Source organism: Amphiprion ocellaris, chromosome 16 (assembly GCF_022539595.1).
Source record: "Amphiprion ocellaris isolate individual 3 ecotype Okinawa chromosome 16, ASM2253959v1, whole genome shotgun sequence".
NCBI lineage: Eukaryota > Metazoa > Chordata > Actinopteri > Pomacentridae > Amphiprion > Amphiprion ocellaris.
In genome coordinates this window covers 2,822,548-2,834,819 of record NC_072781.1, presented here as the reverse complement: position 1 = coordinate 2,834,819, position 12,272 = coordinate 2,822,548, and the positions used below count along the sequence as shown (strand labels likewise).

The window sequence follows — 12,272 nt, the reverse complement described above, 5'->3', positions numbered from 1 at the left end:
TGTGTACATCTGAAAACGTGTCTGCAGTGTGCATGTGTGTTTGTAAGGCGCTAAATCCTATCAGTAGATTCACCTGCAGTCATCTGTGTGAACACAGAAACCACAGTGATGATATCTCCACAATCTACAAAAACCTTTCTCTCAGGTGTTCTGCATAACCGCAACAGCACTTTCAGTTCCTGCTCACTAGAATGGTGAACTCTGGCTAAATAAACATAAAATGAGGCCGTTACATTAGCAGGCTGCGGTTTAAGTCTGGGTGGAGGTGTTGCATTCACCATCAAAGACGCATACAAAACAGAAAGGTGAGAAACTGAAAGTGGCTGGCCTTTCTGATGGAGAAAACAGATGTCGTTCAAGGTAGGAAAATGACAGCAGTGTCTACAACTGGCACATTAGTGTAGCACAGGGCTTTTCCTGCAAAAAGAGGTTGTTGGTGCCTTCCAAAGAGGTGTTAGCAATAGTGCCAAAATGCTGAGAATTAAGCTAGATATTTTTGTTCATCAAATGGTCAGAAAACTGGTAAAATGCATAGATTTCAGTCAGTAAGAAAATACAGACTCATTGCCTTTACTGTACACAGACCAGTGATTATTATCATCCCCCAAACACTGATGCTGTGCCAGGAAAAACCTGGTACCCGCTACTGTGGTAGTCCTGCTCTTCCCTAATAAATCCATTAGGTTGGTAAAACAGGAAATGGTAACTTTAGGGTATATTTTTCTTTACTTTAGTCGTGGTCTGGTCTTGCTGTCTTGGCTGAATATATATGTATCGCAAATATGCAACTGTGACAGTGCAAAGGATGCAATGTGCACTATTATTTAAATGCATGTAGAAACCTAAACCAACACATGCATGTTTCATTTCTTCCTGTTAATCCTTCCCAGCTTCAGAAATGTGTTTTTTGGGGTTTTTTTTGTATTTTGTATTAAAAGTTTTTCATCTGCATGTTTGAGCTCTCCATGTGTCAGCACATCTCGGACATTAACAGACATTTTTTCCTACAACTCCACCAACTTCTACAAATAAGGATTCTATTCATGAGATCCACTGACGTACTGTAAAAGCTAATGAAGCTGCCAGAAAGGGACTGGACTCCTGAACAGCCTCACTAAGTTTAATTTCCTGGTCTCCGTCACTTTTCTGACTGAGGAGCTTTCAGCAGGAGAGAAAGTCTTTGTGAGGAAATGAAAGAAAGACACAAAGACAAACTTCATCCTTATGGAACCAAATGAGCAACCAGACTGACCCCTGAGCAGAATTATACCACTAAATGAGCTCCTCAACTAAAATATTCCCTCCACAGAGGATCTGCATTCGGACAGGTGCTGTGGTGAAGAAGTAGAGCTTTTACATTTGGAGAAAGCACAATGAATAGTTGTAAAATCTGTGTGCAGGTGTATTTCCAGCTCACAGGTCTTGTTATTGTCCTCTTACACTGTATAGTTGCTGCTAGTTCATTAAATTCATCCATAATTCATGTGGTTTACGATAAACTGATTTCTCCACGGCCTGAATTTACATAATTTATACGATAATGTAGATGTGTGGTGACCTACAGGAAGAATTTTATTGTTGGCAGAAAATAATAGGAAGGAAAATGGAGGCTTTTGGCCCCGATAATAAATTTATACAGGAACTTCACACTCATACCTGCAGTGAGTTCTAAAATCTGTTTTACTGCCACCAAAACCAAAATCTTATCCCCATCTCTCTACCACTGATTCAGAGTGAGAGTACTAAGATCAAAAAGCAAATCAGCTCACAAAATTATATGATAGAGGACATGAGTTAGTTGTGCTGCCAAACAAACGAGCTGAGCCAACTAGCATTTTCGTCAAATAGACAACAACCAACACACATCCAAAGCTTTCCAGGTGGAGTTTTTAATTTCTGTTTAAGTCATTTCAAACCTTTGCTATAATGAGACTGCATGCAGGTGTGTTCAAACAGAATAAGAGCTGGATTTTAGGAGGGGTGACGGCATAGAAACTCAGCTCAAAGTGGCGGGTGTACACAGACATTTGCTTGCTTGAGGTGGTAAAAATTGTAGAAAAGATATCTTTAAGCTCAGTGAAGATGCTGTAACTTGAGCAACAACCCAACTCTTATCCTAAAGCTTTAAATGATAATTCTGGTTTATTTCAACCTAGGTCATATTTACTTCACACCCACTATCTCTGTTTCAGAGAATCAAAACAACATGTCAACACAATATCAGAGCAGGAAAAGCCTCCTACAGCTGTTCACATAAATGGGATTTTTATATGAATCATTTCATGTTTGTTCAAAAATGAAGCAGCTGTTTGGAAAAGGAGAGGTGAGGGGAGATATTTGTTTAGCATCCAGTTTGAACACACTTTTTGACTAATAAGATTGTAATATTTGGTTTTTGGGGCGTACCAATTGAAAATAAGTCACACATATATCCTTACTGTCCAGCCACAGAGCAGACTACCACCTAAGGACTTATAGCAAAACTGCTTGTTAGCAAATGTGCCAGAAACTGACAGTGATTGTGACTAAAGGGGGAGTAGAGGAAGGTTGTCCTGAAGCAACGCTGTGGAAAAACCGCTGGTGGTTTAACGCTCCCCTCTTCTTTTATTCCCTACCTTGCAGAAACAAGGCCATAAAATCGTGCCCACTGTCTGACCCACTTTCTGTGACAGACATAATCTCCATGCACAAACTTCAGCCTGTTTACCAGCCCAGCGGAGGGTAAGCTGGACCGGGTGGAGCGAGCCAAGCTTCTCTCACACAGCGGGGGGAAAGCTGCCACTCAGCTGGGCCGACGATTACGACGCCAAGCTCACTGGCTCTCCCTGATAAAACTACTCGCAGCGGGCACGTGCACGCAGAAAGATAACTGCAAACGCAACACAAAAGCCTTCGCTTTCATTAAGGTTTAAAAGGACACAGCTGTTGGGTATGTTGTTGATTTGTTGGTTGGAGTCTCAAATATACTCAAAGGTGTTAGTTACCAAATGACTGTCATCTTTCCACTGAGTAAATATGCAATAAAAGTAGGTTTCTTTCCACAGCGTTTACAGTCAGTCTGCATTCATTCATTCACAATCTAAATGCATGTGTTCTACTTCATTTAATAACCTCTTTCTCAGCTTATTCTGAGTTGCTTCTGGGGTCTTTGTTCACTTTTTTTTATGTGATGCTATGCTTTAAAAAAAATATATTCTACGATTTCCACTCCAGCAGCGATCGTAACACACCTTCCATTTTACGAATTAACAACATTATTTAGGCTAGATGAAGTGTTCAACACACCCACAAACAAGACGCACTGGCTTGAACTAATTAAACTCTATTTTAGCACTTATTTTGTAACCAAATTTAGACAAGAAAATGTTGTTTCTTAAATCTAATTCTCTAATTTCTTAAATGAGCACAAGTGCTATGTAGTTTCAGAAGCTCTAAATGCTCTCAGAAGCTCATGCATTTTATAATAAAGTGCAATTTATTCTAAAATCTTGCACTGTTACTACTGCAGCATCATTTCAGTGTCCTTTTATCCCTAAAGTGGATATAAATGCAAGAACAACTGTGTTTAATCTTTAAGCACTCAACTCAAAGCCACATTTATTAGATTGACAGCAAGGACATCTGCAATTCAAATAGAGCGTTTTAAAAGAGTCATTTTAGATCACAAAACTGGCCGACTTACATGGGACAATTCTGATCTTTAACTGAAATGAGAACATCATTAATAAAATGGGACGATGAGGGTTTTTTTTTGTCCAGTCCAGACCAGGCTGAGACTGGGAGGCCTCTCGGTGTCCCTACAGACTGGGTTACTAAGGAGACCAGCAGCACTGAGCCTCCATTAAGACATCAGAGCTCCCTCTGCACTCCCGTCTGACACCATCGGCTCGGGTTTCCTGCCTGAAACTGAGACTCTAAACCATGTTGGAGAACATACACAGATGCATTCAGGGCTGTAGCCAACACACCCAATGCAAATGGACAAACGTCTGCATCTTGCACCGGTCCCCGTCACACAACAAACACTGGGTTTGCTCCGTTAATGATGCTGTGAGAATCCAAACTTGAAACAGTCTGCTCAAAAACAGAACACAAAAATTCTTCATTCTGCCTGAGAGCCGGGCAGTAAAATCCTGGCAGCTCTGTTTGGTCGATGTTAAGGAGCTGATATGGACCCAAACTATTCAATGAAGTCAGAAGTTATGCTAGCAAAAAATTGATTCCAACAGAGCAGTTTATAAACACACGACTAGATGTTTCCTGCATTATGGATCTGTAGCTGTGAGTTTCTGTTCTGTTCTGCTGCTGTTCTACCTTCTTGTTAAGCTGTTTTCTGACTAAAGCATACAAATACATTCAGCAATTTGCTGAAATGTATAAATGTCAGACAACAATAGGACTGCAATTCACATGTATTTTCATTGTCGATTGAAATATCCTATTATTTTCTTAAGTAATCGATAAGTTGTCTGGTCTCTAAAACGCATTTACCAAAGTCCAAAATTACTTCTTTTGTCCACAGCTTAAAGATATTCAGTTTATTGGCACAGAAGAGTTAAAAAATGGGTGGAATGAGGGAATTTAGATTGTTGTTTCTTGGAAAATTACTCACACCAATTAGCAAAATACTTGGTGATTAATTTAGCAGCTGACAAACAAACAATTAACCGTGAAAAAGATGCAATCAAGCGCTTCAGGCTTAACGTTAGTCAAACTGGTTGGTTTGATCATGAAAAGAATTCCTCTTTTAAATGATTTGTCATCACTATCTTTAAATGACAGATCATTTAAAAGGTGAATTTTATCATCAGCTAAAAAGAAGTTCACTGTGTAACTTACAGAATACACAGAAAAAAGTGCAAAATGAATTCAGAAACTGTCTCAGTATCAATCCGCTGCACTGCAGTTTGAATTTCAAAGTTCAGACGGCTTCTTGTTCCAGCACAAATCAGTCCTGAAGATAGAACTAAAAACACAAAATTCAAAGTTTCCTGATCTCCTGTGGTGCACACAGATATAATGCATGTCTGTCTTTTCTGTCACATCTCCAACAGCGAAGGGAAGCAGCGAGATCTCTATCAGCGACCCAACTCATCACATCACTGCTACAAACTGGGACAGACTGAATGACACATGGGGGAGAAAGAGAGAGGGGGGGGAGGAAGGGAAGGGAGGATGGTGAAAGACACAGAGGTGAAATGAGATGGGAGATACAGAGGGAGGGGGGGAGACATTAACTGGAAATCAAGCTGGACGCAAAAACAAAGACGCCACATTAAAACTCCACTCCTTCCTGCTGCTGGTATCCGTGTGCCGGGAACAACCAGCGGGACAACATGGCCTTCAGTTTAAGAACATGGCTTTAGTTTCATCTACAGTCATGGAAAAAATGATCAGACCACCCTTGTTCCATCAATTTATGGTCATTTTAATGCCTGGTCCATTTGTTTGGACAAATATAATAACAACAAAAATAGCTCATAAGAGTTTAATTTCAGAGCTGATATCAGACATTTTCCATGGTTTTCTTGATAATAACCAAAATCACTTCAGTTCTTCCATCAATAGCTATAGCACTATACTGTCAAAAACAGCTTTTAGGATTCCATGTTTTCTTTTCTGTCTGTTTTAGTCCCATGATCCACACAGGAGTTAGTACTGATTCTTATTAATAATAATAATAATAATAATAATAATAATAATAATAATAATAATAATAATAATAATAATAATAATAATAATCCTTGTGATCCCCAGTGCAGCTGATGTCATGAAATGTCCTCTTATAGACCCTGGGAATACAATGAAGTTGAAGCATGTCAAATAGGACATAAAGTATTATGGAATCAGCTGCATTTATTGTCGTGTTCACTGTATACTTCAGGTAACGCACCTTTAGTGGTACCAGTCATTGAAATGAACAAGGAATTACAGAAAACAACGGTGGTCTGATCATATTTCCAGGACTGTATACATCTAGCGGACTGCGTCGACATTTTGGCAAACACTTGAGTTTTCTTCATTTGCGTGAGTTCGATGAGATAATTGATCCCAGAGTGATGTGGTTAGCCTAGCTTAGCATAAATAACTAACGCTATCATAACCTGAACTATTTAACCTTCTATAACTTCTTCCTGATTCTCCACAACAACATCTCTAAGAACAAGCAGGCAGCTCAATCATCAGTATCTCAGATCAGTATTTATTATTATTAACACCTTATAGCTGATGAGTGGACAGACTTCTGATGTCCTCTGTGGGCTACCTGGTTGATCCTGCCAGTAGCATATGCTTGTCTCAAAGATTAAGCCATGCAAGTCTAAGTACACACGGCTGGTACAGTGAAACTGCGAATGGCTCATTAAATCAGTTATGTAAGAAATCGTGGGTTGTGTGCCAACGTGTAATGATGCAATTTTAATTTCAGATCGAGTTATGAATATTACGGTTGGGGCCTATTTTTGATGGAACTGGTTCTCTGTGATTAATTTGAGATTAAACATTCTCTACAATGTGCTGCCACGGAGGTATTTAAATGCATTCTCTGCAGTGGATCTAGTTTTTATCTCAGCTTTTGTGTGAAATAAAGGGTTAGAGGTTTGGGTTTGCTTAATTCCTTATCAGGCAATGTTCCCGTTCTTGCTCAGCCCTCCCTGTGACAGGTCAGCATGCAGGCTGGATGTAAACTAATACCTGCATGTCTGAAGCCTCCACACACACACACACACACACACACACACACACACACACACACACACACACACACACACACACACACACACACACACACACACACACGTACAGTCAATCAGCTTTATCTTTATGGAGCTTCTGATTTCTTGCGAGATACACATAGAAAGCAGGTGCATGTGCAAAACTAAGATCACCAGAACAGCTTTTTCCCCTAATAACCAGCTGAGCAGTTCCTCCACACCTGTACAATATACCAGTGGACATGTTCAGTACCTTCTGCACTATGAACAGCATTCTCTGCTTTTTGCACTGCATCATCATGCAGCAATTATCATTTTGCACTACTGTGTTTATATATTCCTTTCTAGCTTGTGCATATTTATTTATTTATTTATTTAGACGGGACAGTGCATATTGATGAACGTACAATCTCATAATAGTTTACACCAGGCTGCAGTAAATATGTCGGATTTAGCACTAGGCTAATTCCCATCTGTTGTTCCACACATAAAAGAAAAACATACAGACGTATAAAAACAATATTGTAAATCAAAGATGATAAATTAGTTCTGGCTGGGTTAAACATACCCTAAAGTGTGTATGGTTAAAGAGCCTGATTTTAAAGTGCCTGAATTCCTCCATGTTCAACAGTTTGATTGTTAAAAAAATATTATTTGCTATTATATATATATAAACATATTGCTCATTTTTTTCTATATTTGGGTTCATATATTATTATTACTGTTGACATTTTTTATTTTATTTAATCTTTTGCTAATATATATATATATATATATATATATATATATATATACATATATATATATATATATATATATATATATATATATACATATATGGGTCTTACAGGGTTAATAGATCATGCATTCTGTACAAAGGAGGACTTTCTGAATTTTACTTCAGTCACCTCTTGTGGCTGACCTTGTACTACTAATACCATTTCTTTTTGATAAACCCCCCCAAGGGCGGTGGGTTCATCCCATCCACAGACTTATAGATTAAACAAGCACTTTTAAATGACTTGAAACGCTCAAAGTTTGTGTGTATTATTTTTTTTTTGGCTTTATTTATTTATTTATTTATTTATTTATGTTGTACTAATTTTTTTCTATATTTGGGTTTCAATTTTTTTTTCTTTTCTTTCTTTATTTTTTACTCAACTGATTGTGATCAGCACTTTGCAGCTCTAACAGAGTGCGTGTGTGCGTGTGCGTGTGTGACTGGACATGACCAAATGAGGTAAAGAGCGTTAATCAGTGCCAGGTTGAGCCGTTGCTGTCAGTTAATAGCAGATAGAGCTGAATTAGCCCTCCAGCTTTAACCGTTGGAGCTCCACCGGTTTAATGATTATTAAACAGTCAGGTGGTTTTCTGAACATCTTACTCACTGTGCTGTAAATGATGAAGTCCTCCTATTGTCCCAGGTCTCCGGGTCTCTCAGCTGCTAGCTTCTCCAACCAGCTCTTCACCTCCACAACTTGCGGAGGCTAGCAGGCAAGAGGAGGAAAATGTGCTGCTAATTTCTCCGCGTCTCAGCCCGTTAACGGGAAAATAAACCGCTTCACGTCAGTATAAAATGGAAGCCAGTGTGGGTTTGTGTCAGTCGTTGTTGCCTCTGTGGAGCTGGGAGTCGGTAAGGCTCACCGTGAACCGGGATATCCTCGATGTTTGGGTTTAAATGACAGCCTCTCCGCGGTGCGCTGTCCTTTGTTGTGAGCATCCCAACGTAAACACAGCCGACCCGTTCTGCCGTCCGCTGCTACTGAGCCTGCGCCGTGGGAGGGGACTGGTGACGTCGCCGCAAAGGATTCTGGGAAATGGAGTTTTACTGTAGCTCTCACAGCCGGGAGCCTCTATTATGTATTATATGATCAGAAACTACAGCTTTTTAAAACGTAAAAGTAAAACCGCTCAACTTGTTTGAGTATAATTTTCTATTGTTTTATTTCTTTTAATTGCACTACTGTATATATATATATATATATATATATATATATATATATATATATATATATATATATATATATATATATATATATATATATATATATATATATTCCTTTCTAGCTTGTAAATATATGTGTATATTGTGTTATATTTATTTTTATTACTACTATTTATTTCCTCTGTTCTTCGTTCTGTAGTTTCTTTATTTTTTTTACTATTATTCTCCTTCCATATTTCTAGTGTGACACCAGCAGCCGAAACCAAATTCCATTAAAGCTGATTCTGATTCTGATAATGTTTATTATTTTCTTTAACCCAAATTGTGCTTTTATCTGTCCCTTTAAATCTGATGGTTTCATTGCTTGTCTGCTTTATTTTTTTAAATTTACTATTATTCGTGTTATTGATCACAAAGTTTACATGCACCTTAGTATATACTACTATAGTATTTTCTTCACAGTATCACGGATATAATAAATTCATAATGCCAATAACAGTACTACGACTATTACTAATTAAAAAAATATATATATTTTTCACAGTATCATGGTATATAATAAATTTTATAAAACCAATAACAATACTATTACTATTAATAATACATTAATTAAATAATAATAATGATACTGAGGTAATGATAATAAATTATTTTTCACAGTATCATGGGGTATAATAAATTAATAATACCAATAACAATACTACTATTACTAATAATAACGATTATTATTATTATTATTATTATTATTATTATTATTATTATTATTATTATAAAATTCTCCATACTTTTATTTATTACTTCATTCTTAAATCTATTTTACAGTATCGTGATATTAATGATATCAATAATAAGAAGAAGAAGCATTATTCTAATTATTATTATTAGTATTATTGTTGTTGTTGTTAACTTCTCTGTGTTTTACTACAGTAAAGTTGTGTGTATTTTTATTCATTTCATACATTATCCTTAAATCTTTTACTGTTATATTCTTTTCATTTGAATTTTAATGCAGTTTATGCTGTTTTTCTTTTCTTTTTTAAACCTTCTTAATGCACTACATAAAGCACTTTGAACTGCCTTTGTGTACGAAATGTGCGATACAAATAAAGTTTTTGCATAATACATGATATTATTGGGCCTTAAATGTAATATTTAAATTAGTCAGGTAAATTAATATAATAAATAATATTGCTGAGTTTTAACCTAAATATTTAAATTTGTTGGGAATTAATAAATATGTGAAGGAGAGAATGAAAGAAGAGGAGGTTGCTCATGTTCTTCACATCCTGTACAGAGTAATGCGGCAAAAACACTTTATTCAGCGTAAAATTCCTACAAATATTTAGACAATTTTGCCTCATTCATCTGTCATTTTATCTTATTATACTCTGAATATAAGTACAGAAGCTGCTGTTTTTGGATGAATGTATTGGACTGAAAAGTACAAAATGTCAAATCGAGTATGAAAACTACAGACTGAACTTATAAACTCTTGCTAAACTTTAACAGCTGAAAGCTTCAGATGTGAAGCACCGTGTCTTTGGGGTGAAAGCTGCTCTTTTTGGGGTGAAATCAATGATCACATGTGACTCGGTTTGACATGCAGCTCCATGAACTCCACTTGAACACCACCCAGACCTTCAGCAGCTCCCCTGCTTCCTCTTTGAAGCGACTACGTGAGATCCATGCATGACCCTGTGCTCCTCAGATGCCCCTCCATTCTCCCTTTCACTGAAAACACCTCACATACCACGAATGCTTGAACTGTCAGCCCGGCTGGAGCTCAGAGGAATGGAACAGGGCTTGTATAACTGTCTGTGGAGACGTTCCCTCTGACTTTATCTTCACCTCCAGAATGCTGCATGACCTCATTCCTCCTGTTTGTGCATGTGTTAATATGCAGGTGTGTGGGTGTTTTCTCTAATTGTAGCCGTGGAAACCAACGGAGCTGCTAGGATTTCTGCTTTAGTGGGTCTAAAATGTTTAATTTTGATCCTAAATAATGCAGCGTCCGATTCTGGAAGCACTTGGTGAAATTACAGCAAGTTTCACAAACACAAAGGATGCAAGAATTACAGCATGTTTAAAATCTAACTGCAGATTTTCACAACCTACATACTGACTGTGGGACTTTGTTCAATTTTTTGCTACTTTTGCCATAAACTAGAAATAAGTCACGGGGTCAATATCTGCTTAATATCGGTAAAAACTGTGCACATCATTACCTGCCTTTAGAAGAAATAGTCTTGGATGATTGGTGGACCAGAATAAAACCAAAAGATGCAAGAATTTCAGTATGTTTATGGTAAAAATCTGATTGCAAATTACAGCAGCAACCAATCAGTGAACAAAAAGGAAATCAGAGACGGTGTTCTGCATGACGTTTGTGGCTGTTTTTGCAATTATTTGGTCTAAATTTTAAAAACTAAATATGAATTCATAAAAGACTGCACATGAATACAACTTTTTTTTGTAGTTTTTCAAGTTCTTTCATTATCCCTGCTGTTGTCTTCATTTACAGGCACCAAAAAATATTGTTTCCTTGTCTGAAAAAAATCTAAAAATTCAGCCAAAAAATTCCTCAAATTTCTGAAAATTTGCAAAACCTTCAGGAAGAAAATTCTAATAATTCCTTCAAAGTTTCCCTTAAAAGTTTTATTTTTTAAAAAAAAAACCCAAATTTGGCAAGAAAATTCTTGAAAATATTTTCAAAAAATGAGTAGAAATCTTCCAAAAAATCCTAAAAATATCTAAAGTGACTCCATATATATCAGTAAAACTTCTACTAGTTTCTTTAAGAACATTCAGGAAAAAAATTGACCAAAATTCTGCAAATTTCGCTAGATTTTGGTAGACTTTTTTCTGATTGTTTTTTTTTTTTTAAAAAAACATTTTTTTACATTTCTTTTTTTCACCAAAAAATGTTCAAAAATTCCAAAAAATGTTGAAAATGTGGAAATTTTCACTGTGAAAATGTGGTTTTTTTCCACATTTTCAAACTTTAAAATGGGTCAATTTGACCCACAGGACGACACGAGGGTGAACTTTTTGTCATAAAATCACATTTTTTGTAAAGTAGTAGAAATGTCTTTAATCCATACAAAAAGCCATTCATATGTTTGCTAAAATCTGTTAAATCGTTGTTGAAATAATAAAGGAAATAAAAATAAAGTGTACAGGTGGATCACAAAACCATTTCTATCAGAAACACTTGATTAGTCAGGGGACATAAAATAAATCTGCTTGTTTCTCACATTTTCAAATGATCTTTGTCTAATTAAGGCAAAAAAAAAAAAAAGCCACAAAAAAAAAAAACACCTCAACCTTACCCTCCTAAGAAATGTTTGTGCATACTGCCTGTTATATAATGGTTATGAGATTATTAATAAGCATAAAGGGAAACTAGTTTGGTTGCTCAGACACACTGACAGACAGCACAAGTCTGACCGGTTCCAGCCGACAACAACAGCAACATGTGCACGTTTTCCAGGAGGACTTCAGAGGAGGACGTCCGTCACGTAGCCACGAAACTAAAGCAGTGAAACTAGTAAAAGCGATGCACCTGATAACTGGACCAAGAAAACAGACCATAAACTTGACATAAAATCTTACAA

The 12,272-nt window shown here is 36.8% G+C and overlaps 1 protein-coding gene across 1 annotated transcript in view; it reads right to left on the bottom strand.

The window, feature by feature from the left end:
- Nucleotides 1-8,454, bottom strand: part of peli1b (pellino E3 ubiquitin protein ligase 1b) — a 53,478-nt gene extending 45,024 nt beyond the window's left edge. Inside the window, exon 1 of the mRNA XM_023295919.3 lies at nucleotides 8,102-8,454. The gene's annotated coding sequence lies outside the window, so the exon portion shown is untranslated. The remainder of the gene's footprint in view (nucleotides 1-8,101) is intronic.
- Between the last annotated feature and the right edge of the window lie 3,818 nt (nucleotides 8,455-12,272).